This window comes from Haemaphysalis longicornis, unplaced genomic scaffold, assembly GCF_048455015.1.
Source record: "Haemaphysalis longicornis isolate Haplotype H1 unplaced genomic scaffold, Haemaphysalis longicornis Haplotype H1 scaffold_2, whole genome shotgun sequence".
Lineage (NCBI taxonomy): Eukaryota > Metazoa > Arthropoda > Arachnida > Ixodida > Ixodidae > Haemaphysalis > Haemaphysalis longicornis.
Window position 1 is genome coordinate 137,835,473 of NW_027526295.1, and position 12,539 is coordinate 137,848,011.

General features: G+C 48.5%; 1 protein-coding gene and 1 non-coding gene across 3 annotated transcripts in view; both read left to right on the top strand.

The window, feature by feature from the left end:
• Positions 1-12,539, top strand: part of LOC144169263 (guanine nucleotide exchange factor DBS-like) — a 349,981-nt gene that overhangs the window by 51,939 nt on the left and 285,503 nt on the right. The gene's annotated exons all lie outside the window — the stretch shown is intronic.
• LOC144171243 (U1 spliceosomal RNA) lies at positions 4,200-4,365 on the top strand. Its single transcript, XR_013322914.1, has one exon. It is a non-coding gene; the product is annotated as a U1 spliceosomal RNA (small nuclear RNA).

Sequence of the window (12,539 nt, forward strand, 5' to 3'; positions counted from 1 at the left end):
TCCACATCAGAAATTTTAAGGCCACGCCCTTAAGTGCCTCATTCAGCAAAACCGTAGTTGTTGACCGGTCTAGAAAATGGCCGCCTCTGTAAAGAGTAAATAAAAAAGTAACGCCGTTCCACTCAATGTGAAAGCGGTCGGAAGTGCAGAGCACTGATTCGCCATAATGGGCTGGAGCGCCATTATCCGCTCACTGCTACCACCCAATGCAATTCAAATTTCCCGCTTCCGCTGTGCTCGCGCGCCCTCTGCCTGAAACAGCGCCAGCGGGAGTTCTGTTCTTTTTGTGCTTGCTTTTCTACCGCACGTGCCGACGTTGCACTGCCACTTTTCTTCGCTTACTATCGTAAAAACCAACCCAACCAGCGTTCGTAACTAAATGAACGCAGGCGCTGCCGGCTAATTACGTATATTTTGGCCTCAAATGTATCTACAGTTTTCTTTGCGCGGGGAGATGTAGGACACGCGCCAGCGGTTCACGAGTTTCTAACGCCTATGACAATGTAAACCGCTTTGCTTTCGAAGCCTCTGGGTTACGCCGCGACGACAGCGGCTACGACGGAACGCCCTGTTGCTCTGCTTTGGTCCATGCGAGCGAGATACGACGACAAGGCGAACGCCCAAAGTGCCCTGCACTTTATTAAAAACATATGCCCAGTTCCATGGCATTCAAAGCAGGGTCTCCTTAGTAGCAGTCCTATGGTCTTCCACTGTACGGCACGTTGCCAGCGGTAGAACAAAAGTTGTTGTTGTTGTTTTGTTATCATCGTCGTCGTTGTTGTTGTTGTTTCTTCGTGGCACATGTCCACTTAGCGAATTGGCCAGGAACTGGGAACTTCGGGCGAAAAATGTGGCCCCTTCACAAGATTCACAATACAAAGAATTGGAAAAGTAATAATTGTAGAATAGTGCATGCCGCCTCAGGCTTGAAACTTATGTCACGTGATTAGAACAATTGCTCACCAGTCGCTCAGAACTCTGACTCTACAGAAGCTTTGGTCTTCACCAGCCTGCTTGCCAAAGTAATTAGCTTCTTCAGACGAAGAAACAAAACCGACGAAGGGGACGCATACACGGTATGGCAGAAAAGAAGCCGGTCGATTACATCGCAACAGAAGACACAAAGAAACTAGAACCAAGAAGGAGACGCAAGTACGGTGTAGCGGTAAAGGAGTCGTTTTAAAAAAGTATCGTATCGCCACGCTTTCACTTTCAAAAGCCCTAAGTAGACTTCAGAGGGCCGAGGAATTTATGGACGAGCATCGGTATTGGTGTCGGTTTATCACGTCATAGACTAGTCACAGTGCTCACACGTCCTCGCATCCTCTCAGAACGTCAAAACACGGTCGCAGTTCCCGCCTCGGAACTGACCAATCCGCTGCACGCAACTGCCCTACTCCTCGCGGACGCGAGATCCGAAGCTCGTCGAGCAGGGAGACTGCGCGGGACACCGAAGGGGCGGCCGTGCCGACTCACTCCGGGCGGGAATCGACGCGACGTTTGTCGGAGCAACGCACTCGCCTCCTCGTCGTCGTAGTCTGTGTCCGCCGCGAGAGGTCTGTCAGCTGTCGCTCCAGACGGGATGAAAAATCGCCTCACTCCTGCATGCTGTGGCTTCCTATATATCCCGTCCGTCTCTCGGTTTTTCTCCTTTTCAAGCTTCTGTGTCCTCGTACGGTGCGCCCGGGTGTCATTTACTCCGCCATCCCAAAGAACTCCTTTTCCATAATGTTTTGCCCTCCACGCCCCTTGGGCCTCTTTATTTTTCTCTTTTGTCTGACTCTTGGCAGGTTCTTTTCTCCCGTATTTTCATTTCGGGCACTTAGATAATGTACTTTTTGAAGCAGTCACTCATGAATCTTTTAAATCTATTGTGCCGTTCTACTGCTTTCGAGATTCACAATTCCCTTAGTGCTTTCGAACCTCTGGTTCTCGGGTCATCTTTTTTTCTAAATTGCGTGGTGATGCGGCTACTTGCTCCTGAATTTTTCATATAAGGCTGGCACTGCGCCGAGAAATTTCAAATGTCGTATAACAACTTTTTATATTACATTTGCCCGACATGCTACTCTGTTTGTTTGAATGCTGATGAACAACGCTTGTGGTGTACTCTCCTTTAAACTTACTGCGCGGCCTCCCGTCCGGTGGTCTCCCACCAAACGTGTGTGTGTGCGTGTGTGTGTGTGTGTGTGTGTGTGTGTGTGTGTGTGTGTGTGTGTGTGTGTGTGTGTGTGTGTGTGTGTGTGTGTGCATGCATGTGTGTGTGCATGCATGTGTGTGTGTGCGCGCATGCGTGTGTGCGTGTGCGTGCGTGCGTGCGTGTGCGTACGTGTGTGTGCGTGTGCGCGTGTGTGTACGCGTGTGCATACGTACGTGTGCGTGTGTGTTCGTGTGTGCACGTGTGTGTTCGTGTGTGTGCGCGTGTGTGCGTGCGTGCGTGTGTGTGTGCGTGTGTGTATGCGTGCGTGCGTGTGTGCGTGTTTGCATGCGTGCGTGCGTGCGTGGGTTTGCGTGCGTGTGTACGTGTGTGTGTGTGCGTGTGTGTGTGGAGGGATGTGTGCGCGCGCCTGTGCGTGTGTAATTTGGCACGCCTCCCGCCATATTTAGATAAATAAATAAATAAATTAATAAATATCTGTGTGAAGCTGTTACCTCGATGCTGGCGTGCTGCCTTGCCAGGTCGTAACATCACCGGATACCAAGGAAGGCTATACTAGATAGGTGCCACCATACTAGGCGAGGGGGATCATTATCATTATTGTCGTCGTCATCATCATCATTGTCATCATTAGCCTGTATACATTCACTGCAAGGCAAATAGCTCCCCCATAGATCTCCAATCATACCGGTCCTGTGCCAACTGCGGCCAATTTATCCCCGCAAACTTTTTGATTTCATCTGGCCACCAAACTTTCTGCCGCTCCCTGCCACGCTTGCCTTCTCTAAAGATCCACTCTGTTACCCTTAATGACCAACGATTATCTTGCCTTCGCATTACATGCCCTGCTTACGTGCATTCCTTCTTAATTTCTACTCATATATCCTTAACACGCGTTTGTTCCCTGACCCACTCCGCTCTCTTCCTGTCCCCTAAAGTTACACCGAGAATATTCCATTCAATTGCCCGCTGAGTCGTCCTCAATTTAAATTGAACTCTTCTAGTGAGCCTCCAAGTTTCTGCCCCCATTTTGAGTAGGGGGCGGGGAGAAGGGGGCTTTCACCTTCACAGCGTGGATTGGAGCGAATTTTTTCATAGCTACGTTGAACGCTCGCACAGTTTTGAGAGAAGCTAATTCATTCCTTTAGTTGCATGAGCCAGGTGAGAATAGCTGGTGCGGGATTTGCAAAGCTCCCTACAAGGGATATTTCCAGTTACCGCGGGTATCCGGAAAGAAACCAGTTGAGGGTAGGATTTTTGGTTCATAAGGCTACAATAGCAGAGAATGTGGAAGAATCTTGCACTAGTAATGATCGGGTCACAGGTACTGCCATTACTCTCAACGAAAAAATCAATTGTGCTTTTTTTTTTTTTTTGCAGCCCCATGCCACTCTGAGCTTGTTATTGGGCCATTACAAGTAACGATGGAACTCTTCTCCGCTGTACATGAAGGCACGCCTACTGAAGCGCGGCTCGCCTGGACACTAGCGCCAGATTTCCCCCTAGTATAAATCACTGTGAAACTCGATGATCCCCAGAAAGCGCGCGCACAGTGGCACCTCCGGGAAAGCACGTGCTCGGCGAAACACTGCCGCATGCACCACCCACTCGTTCTGCGAGCTTCTGTGCACACTTTTCGAGCTTGTAACTTTGTTAAAAAACGACATTTAAATAAAACATAGGGCAACACTGGCCACATTTTTGGAGGAGCGTCACGTGGAAGCCAGAAATTCGTTTCACCATGCGTTAATTGCAATCAATGTCACTTAAGCCACCGGCGCATCTACCCGGGCAGTATCTCGTGGCTTCAGAAAGCCGGTCGATTTGCAGGCATACTTACCTGGTGTCGGAGTTGCGCCGGTCAAGACGGGTTTATGAACTCTTTCTGTGAACGCATGTGAACTTTTTATGGATTGATTTCTGAGTAGCTTGTTTTACCACCATAGACATTTGTCGTGCAAAGTGTTGACTGCCCGGAGTATTTGGAAACTGATTGGATTTTGTTTTTCTTTCGGGCAGCGCTGTTACCACTAGTCGCTGCGTGCTGATATGTGGTTTTATAATAAATTCTCTTCTCACACGCGCTCCCAGGGCGAGGCGCGGGCATTGCACTTCGCTCGTGTTGACCCCTGCCACTACCCCAAACTGGGGCAGGTGGGGCATGTAATTTTTGGTAGTTGGGGGGACTGCGTGCGCGCTTTCCCCCCTTCCTATTGCAAATCCAAAATCAGAACAAAACAACACCAGTTTCACGCTACATTAGCGTGAAACTGGCTTCTGAAAGACCTGAAGGCGATGACGGTCGATTTTTACCTCCGTGTGTAGGCCCGTTGTTCTGGTGTTTGCCACCCGTGCAGCGCGGTATTTTTCACGTCGCGGTGGTGTGAGGCGTAATTTTCAAGCAAAGCTTGAACTGCCTGCCTTGTGCCGTCATTCTCCAAAACCCTCCTCCCGCTTCTTGACCGCAGCTGGCGAGAAAGTGCTCCCTCACAAGTGCTCCCTCCTTCGTGAGAAAGGAAATAGAGGTTGGCGCTCACACAAGACAAGTATAGCGCGCCGGATCACGCCGTACTCCCAGCCAATCGCAAGCGCTCGCTCCTTCTTCTGAAGAAAGTTATCTCTCTCCGCGCGCGTTTCAATGCCGGCTGCGCCATGGGTATGCCGCGCTTGATCCGCTCCGACGAAAAAAAAAAAAACATTCACCTCATTGATACAAGTCAACAACAACGAAAAATATAGAAGACAGCCGCTTTATTTCCTGCTGTACAATCCGCGTGTAGGGGCCGCTGCTTGGTACGTAGCATTAGACTGTTCAGACAGTAGGGTGTAAGGGAAGGAACGGCTGGAAACGCTGATTGGTTAACAGAAATCATCGCTCAAGAAGGCGATCCAGAGTGCCTAGGGAACCAAATAAGGATCAATTTTCCGGGTGCTATTGCCTCTGCACAACATCCGGACATGCGAGGGGTAGCAGCCAAAAACAGCTCTGGTGCCCGAATGTTTCCGTTGCTGTCGCAACTAGCCATTTCACTGCTCACGCTGCCAGTATCCAATGCTGCAGTAGAACGAGTGTTCAGTCAAGTCACTCTAACAAAGAGGGACGCAATCGGCGATGATGGCGCTTTAAATTTCAAAGTGCTGCGAGTTGTGCCGCGCCTCCGCCAGATGGCGCCACGGGTCCCGCGACCGAGAGAAGACGCAGTGAAACATCCCCCTCGCGAGGGGCACGATCAAATGCAGAGCATTTCCGGGGGCGCACGACGTTAAGTAGTTTGCGTTACGTTAATGTTGTTGCACTTGTGGCAACTGCTGACGAGAGAGCGCTCGTCAGCAGTAATTTGTATGAGCCAACGATATAAGGCGCGTTCATAGCGTCCCATTCAGTGTCGGCTGTGTGGCGCAGTGGGTAGAGCACCATGTACATTGCGTTCCGCCCGCAGGGTCGAGGGATCGAAACCGGGCGCCGGATAATATTTTTTTTTATATAGTAGGGACAACGACGGTGCGGACTACGGACGTCAACGCGGGTGACATCGTGAGTTACTGAAATGCTCTGCATTTAAAACGAACAGCCCTGCAAGAATGCCAACGGGAGCGGGACCGCAAACGTGCGCGTGCTCGGCGAGTTAATCCTGAGTTTTGGTGAGTTGTAAAATTGACCTGAAAAAAAAAAAATCACAGATCCTTCGCGTTGCTGATGGTCCTTGCAAATAACCAACACTCTTTGCTCAAACAATCATGTATGTATTTTTGATGTGTCCCAACTAAGGAGGTTTACAAGCTCCCTGTAAACCCCTATTCCTGGTAGAAGAGATGTCGGTTAATTTTTTTTCTGTGCAGAATGTCGCGTCTCATCGCCCAGTCTGTTCACAAAACTCAATATACGCAAGCCTCGCTGCCATTTTTGACTTATCCACAGCCACCCCCTATCCGTGTCAAAGGTAGGTATTCTTGGGCCATCTCCACTAATGTGAAACCTGCGCAGGGGCGAAGCATGCAGTGTATAAGCGTATTCTTGGCGCTTTGGCGTTTTCGCCAACGGAGATGAAACCGTTGGGGAGTAGAGGTTGAAGGAACGCCCTTCGAGCGTAAAGGGTTCGCGAGCCCGAACCCGCCCGACGAAGCAACGCCAATTCACATGAGAACAAGTCACCTGTTTATTCCGGGAGAACAACGGAAGGAAGAAACAAAGAAAGCAACTTGGGAGGCACTGTTACGACAGTACAGCCAGCGTGCGCGTAAAGCGCGAAAAGACAACATTGCGGCAGTTGAAGCACTGCTTGTTCAGAAAGTTACGGCCTGATGTTGTACACTCACGACGACGTCTTCAGTCACTTGTGCCGATGACGGGTGAAGAGCGTCCGCCGCGGACGCTGGTTGCTCCCCGCTGTCCATGCGTCATGGCTGTTGCTGGCCGCCCGTCGGTCCCGTCCGCAGCCCGCGGAAGCAGCCGCTGTCGCGTGTGCCCCGGTGCGCACACACCCCTGGCGCTCCTGTGAGCGCCGCTTTTACGCCACTCCGTTGGTTGTGCGCATGTTCCGGGTTGTATGCGCACTACACGTAATTTTTCCGGCTCACTGTTCATCACACACGCGCGCACGGGCACATGACGCACTGACGCCACTATCACTGTTTGACGCGCGCACTGCACTGTAATCACCCTACGCGGGCGCTCGTAGGGGCCGCGTCCCTACAAGGTATACAGCTTTGCTGTGAAAGTCTCGTGTGTTTAAGCACGGAACATTCTAGCGCAAGGCGTAAACGAGTGCCCCGTTTTTCAGTACCGCGGCTACATGCGACGACGGTTGCGACGACGACATTAAACGCCAACAGCGCAAGCCCCTAAAAGGCTTCGGCCCTAAAACATTAGTCGCATGTGGTAGAGGTTTTTGCACCAACGTCCACTTATAAAGGTGAGGTTGCGGACATTTGTTTTTACAAATACGTTGAATTGGTAACGAACGAAAAGCTCCGTACTCTATCGTCAGGGGGGCATCAATGCAAGGATAGGGGTTACAACAGGAGGGTAGCATGCGGTGGAAAAATTTGACCTAGGCTCTCGGAACAGCCGTGGCGAAATGCTGGTTGCCTTCGCCAAGAGAAATAATCTTCGAATTATGAATACATTCTTCCGCAAAAGAAAGAACAGGACACGGACTTGAAAAGGCCCAAATGGCGAAACGAAAAATGAAATTGACTTCATTTTAACAGGCGTACAGGGAATTGGCAGGGCGAAAACAAGACTTGATGACAGGATGGTCAGGAGCCGCATCCGTCTGGATTTAAGAATAGGGAATTCAGAATAGGGGATGAAGCTCTTCAAGTTTCGGAAGCCTATCCCACCTTCCATAAGAAGCAAGGGGGGAATATTCACAGTACTACTTGAGAACAAAATGTTAGTATTGACCAATTAGGACAACGATGTAGACACCATCAACAATGATTTCATGAATCTATTCATTCAGGCAGCTCTACCCACAGGAGAAAAACAGCCCCAAGATGAATCCACGTTATTCCAAAAAAACGAAAAACTAAGGACCTTATTAAAAAGCACCGCATAATGGCAGTACCTAGTCCGAGGAACCGATGTCACAGCAATTCAGGGCTACGCGAAGGCAATGGTGCGAACCACGTGGTGTACGGGGTGCAGAGGCCGCGTTGTCTAAATAGAGCAACAAAAGCAAGACCGCCAACATCCGTGTATACAACCTTGCAACAGTCAAAGCAACATTAAAACATGGAGGAAATTTGAAAACGACCCCAAGGAAACTGGCCATTGGAAACAATGGAATGTACGCACTCCAGGAAAAAAATGGCAGTATTACAAACAGTATACAGAAAGGGATCAATGGACACTGAAGGAAACTAGCAAGTTGAGCTCAGACAAAAGTGCAACTGCCCCGTAGCACCTCTCAACATTTATTCGGAGGCGAGAGATGCTTCCGCTGCCGAGAAATTACCAATTGAAAAACGGATTTCGTCCCTCGCGCCATTTTATGACGCTTCGCGTGACGCCAGCGGAGGCCAGAAGCGAGTGAGACAGCGGTGGGGTCTAGCAGTAAAACTAAAACTTACCGTGTTAACCATCGCGGTCGCAGAAGCCACTGGTCGCGCACTCGGCGCATACGAAAAAACAACTGGCCCGCCTACACTTCTGTTACCTGTCACTCTATCTGCGTCAATCTTGGTGCCGCACGGGACACGAGATGGTGGTAAAACAATGTGAATGTGCCGCGCGGCCAATTTTCCTACAAAACGTCCGGCGGACAGCCCAATCGTAGCGAGAACGAGGTCAGGGGCGTCCTTGGCTTCGCATTGTCCTTATGGATAGTAAGGTTTCAGTCGCTTAGATACACTCAGCTTTACTACGTGGCGCCATGTGTTAGTTTGTTGTAACAGCGCCCATTGCCTAGTGTGAAAACAGGCCTAGGTACCTTTGGTGTACGAGCACCTGAATGAAAGTACCTGTGCATTTGCACGCTATTCCAAGTAAGCGTGCCTGTGCACTTTTATCTGAAAACTCGAAAAAGACTTTAGCGAGGTTCAGTATAGCGTTTGCTGCGTTTGCGTACGTGCAACGCTAAATTTTTGCGGCACGCTACGTCGGCACCTCGACGCGAGTTTTAGTAGAACGCTTAGCCTGTTTTCCGTAATAAGGTAACGCTTATTGCGCCACCTGTGTAATGTTTTGCGCAGCAAGTTGCCTATTAACCAAGTTATTAGCCCATCTGCCTAGAGCTTTTACGAGCGTCCAAGAAACTACAGACAAGGACCTTGGCCCCTGTATGGAATGAAAAGCGTCAATAACGTGGCAAAAATATCGTTTTACCCAAGTACGCACCTTGGTGGAAGCCTAGCAGCACACAGCGCCCTAAACCAAAAAATCCGGTTTGACGCACACGTTTTATTTGACTTCAAGACAGCAAATAAATGTGCTTGGAACAAACCCATCGTCACCGCATGCGCCTTGAGGCCAAAGCGCGAAATTACCAGCGGATAAATTACCTCCTGGCCGGCGTAAGGGTTGCACTCACTTCTTGCGATTTACTGGGCCGAACAAGTCACTTCGCTCCAGCACCAGCCGAGAAGGTTTTTAAAAAATCGGGTGCAATCTACATACCCGGTGTGGGGTTGAACTGTCGCTACCGATAATTCCAACATAGTAACCACGCTCCACCCGCAGGATCACGTGGTGCATTCAAACATTCAGGATCACGTGGTGCATTCAAACCACGTGGTGCATTCAAAAACACAGGAGCAAAAAGCTTGTTCTATTAGACGCAAATTACTGTCCACAGAAGAAGAAGAAAGTCCCTGAAGAAGACTACACTGTCCCTGAAGAAGAAAGTGTATCACAGCTGTATCTTACTAATGCTCACCTACTGACAGAAACTTGGAGGCTCACTAAGAGGATTCAACTTAAATTGAGGACGACTTAGCGAGCAATGGAACGGAAGATGATAGGCGTCACATTAAGGGACAAGAAGAGAGCGGAGTGGGTCAGGGAACAAACCTGTGTTAAGGACATATTAGTAAAAATTAAGATTAAGAAATGGACGTGGGCAGGGCATGTAATGCGAAGGCAAGATGACCGTTGGTTGGTCATTAAGTGTAATAAAGTGGATCCCTAGAGAAGGCAAGCGTGGCAGGGGGCGGCAGAAAGTTAGATGGGCAGATGAGATCAAGAAGTTGGCGGCGATAAACTGGTCGCAGTTATCACGGGACCGGGATAATTGGAGATTAATGGAACAGGCCTGTACCCTGCAGTGGGTGTAGATAGGCTGGTGGCGATGATGATTATTATAATGATGATGATGATGACTGTCCACAGAAGAGTGGAACCGTGAAGGGCCGACACGCTCTTTGACGCTCTGATGTAAACAAGGAGATGCACAAGCCCCCTAGCGTGCGCTCGAACTACACAAAGAAAGTAGACTACACTAACTCTTTGCGTACGGCTGCGTACACTAAAACTCTCTGTTCAAATTTATGCGTATCGAGTTGGAGATAACACGCATGTGACTACGCCTACCCTGCAATAACCATTGCAACCACCATCGGCGCCGCGGCTTGGCAGCTTCCGAATGTCGGCACGGCTTGAATTATACCTGTACATTTAAAATTGTTTATGAGTTATGAAAATTAACCTGCGAAGAAAGAGTTTACGTGTTGCTTTGAGAGCTTGTTTGCGTGCTCCTTGTTCTGTTGTTTGCCACGTGACTCTTGGCACATCCGCTCAGTCTCCGTTTACGTAATCTCTGCTGAGCGACTGATAGCTTCATTTTTTTATTATTTACGAGATTCCTGCGAAGGTATTGCCCTAGGGACTGGTATATTCGTTCTCTGGGGATGCCAGTCTATCTATTTAGCCCAACTTCAGTTTTATTTTATTGAAATAAAATAAAACGTTATATAAATATTATTCGCTATTTTGTAGAAAATGTCGGAGGAATATTGTGCAAACGGTGGTCGTGTTTGATGATGACGTTACCCATACACGCCTTCTACTCATCTTGCAAAACTTATGCCAAGTTTGAGTGCACTACGGAATCGCCGATAGCGCGCATCAGTCAGTATTGACCATGTATTTTCTCCAAATACAGTGTAACCGGTTGGAGTACCTTAGGGGGCCAGTATACTGGCTTTCATTTGATGATGATGATGATGATTCCTATTGGTTTCCCCTTTGAAGCGGGGTGATGACATGTCATCTTACCAAAAAGGACTAATATAACCATGTTTTACACTCTTGGTTTAATACTAGCGCTGCTTAGGGCAGGCACTAACGCTTATTAGGCCCGAAATACTTTCTTTTCCCTGTTACAGGTGGTAACTGTCCTAGGCAATATTCCCCTCTCTGCTTTTCGTCCACCAGCATTCTAATCTTCTTTTCGTCCCCTCGACAGCCTTGAAGTTAACTTCCTCTCTGATACCCTTAAATCCTAGGGCTTCTGAAAGCCCAATATTCTCTTCATGTAGATTTGGATGGATACCCTCACATTCTAACACTATGTGCCGCATAGTTTCTGTTTCTTTTCCGCAGACCACGCATACCCCATCATTTTGTGAATACTTCCCCACAAAACTCTTAGTTCGCAGGCAACCTGCTCTAGCCTCAAAAAGCAAAGCACTGCCCTGGGAATTATCGTAGAAATTTTCCTTTCTGATGTTCATCTTCTCAGCCGTGTACATCTCTAACGACGTTTTAGCCTCCATTTTTTCCCTCCATTTATTCGTTTCAATCTGCCTTGCCTCTTTTTTGGTTACCTTGGCTGTTTTGGATTCTCCACTGTTCTTTCCGTATTTCATCGTTAGCCTTCTAGTCTTTCTTAACCACTGCGTGTCCACGCTTTTCAAGTATAGGTACCTAAAAACCTTAGCTGCCCACCTTCGTTGATCCATTGCCCTCAACCTCATCTCAAAGCATATTTTACTCTGAGCTTCTCTAACTTCAAACGACGCCCAGCCCATGTCTCCCTGAACTGCTTCGTTAGTTGTTTTTCCATGCGCGCCTAAGGCCAAACGTCCTACCGTTCTCTGGTTTACTTCAAGGCCTGATAGAACGTCTGATTTTAAGCAGAGTATAGCATTCGCAAACGTGAGACCCGGAACCATTACTCCTTTCCACATTCCTCTTACTACTATGCTTCATTATAGCTGCGTTTCGCTTTCCCTTAACCTTAAGTTGCTCCTCGTGAGTTCTTAAGTAGTTATCCCCTTCGTTTATCCACACTCCCAAATATTTATATTCCTTCACTCTAGGTAATTCGCCTTGCTGGATAGACACTACGTCAGTGGTAACGTCATTGAAAACCATTATTCCTGATTTTTCTGCACTGAAATCTAACCCGAGGTAGGTGGCTTCCTGGCCGCTAATATTTATTAGCCGCTGCATATCGGTTTGGTTATCAGCTAAAAGAACAATGTCGTCTGCGTATAACATTCCCGGAATATGCTGTTGTACCACTTCGCCTTGCAGCATATGGGTTAGGCTAAACCCTACTTGACTTCTTTCTTTTCTAACCCTGCCATGTAAAGCATGAACAGTATTGGGCTCAAAGGGCATCCCTGTTTCAGTCCCCGATGGATGTTGACCTGCTGGGCGCATTTCTGTCCTTCCCAAGTAAGGTGCACTCTATTGTCTTTATAGATTGCTATAAGGAACTGTACTAACTCGTCATCTAATCCCTGGAGTTTCAGCATTCTCCACAGCCGTTCTCTGCTTACGTTGTCACATGCCCCTTTAATGTCCAAGAACGTAATCCATAGTGGTCTATTCTGTGCTTTCGCAATTTCAATGCATTGCGTTATCACGAACAGATTGTCATCCAGTCGTCTGTCTTGTCTAAACCCATTCTGCAGTTCCCCAAGTATTTCATTT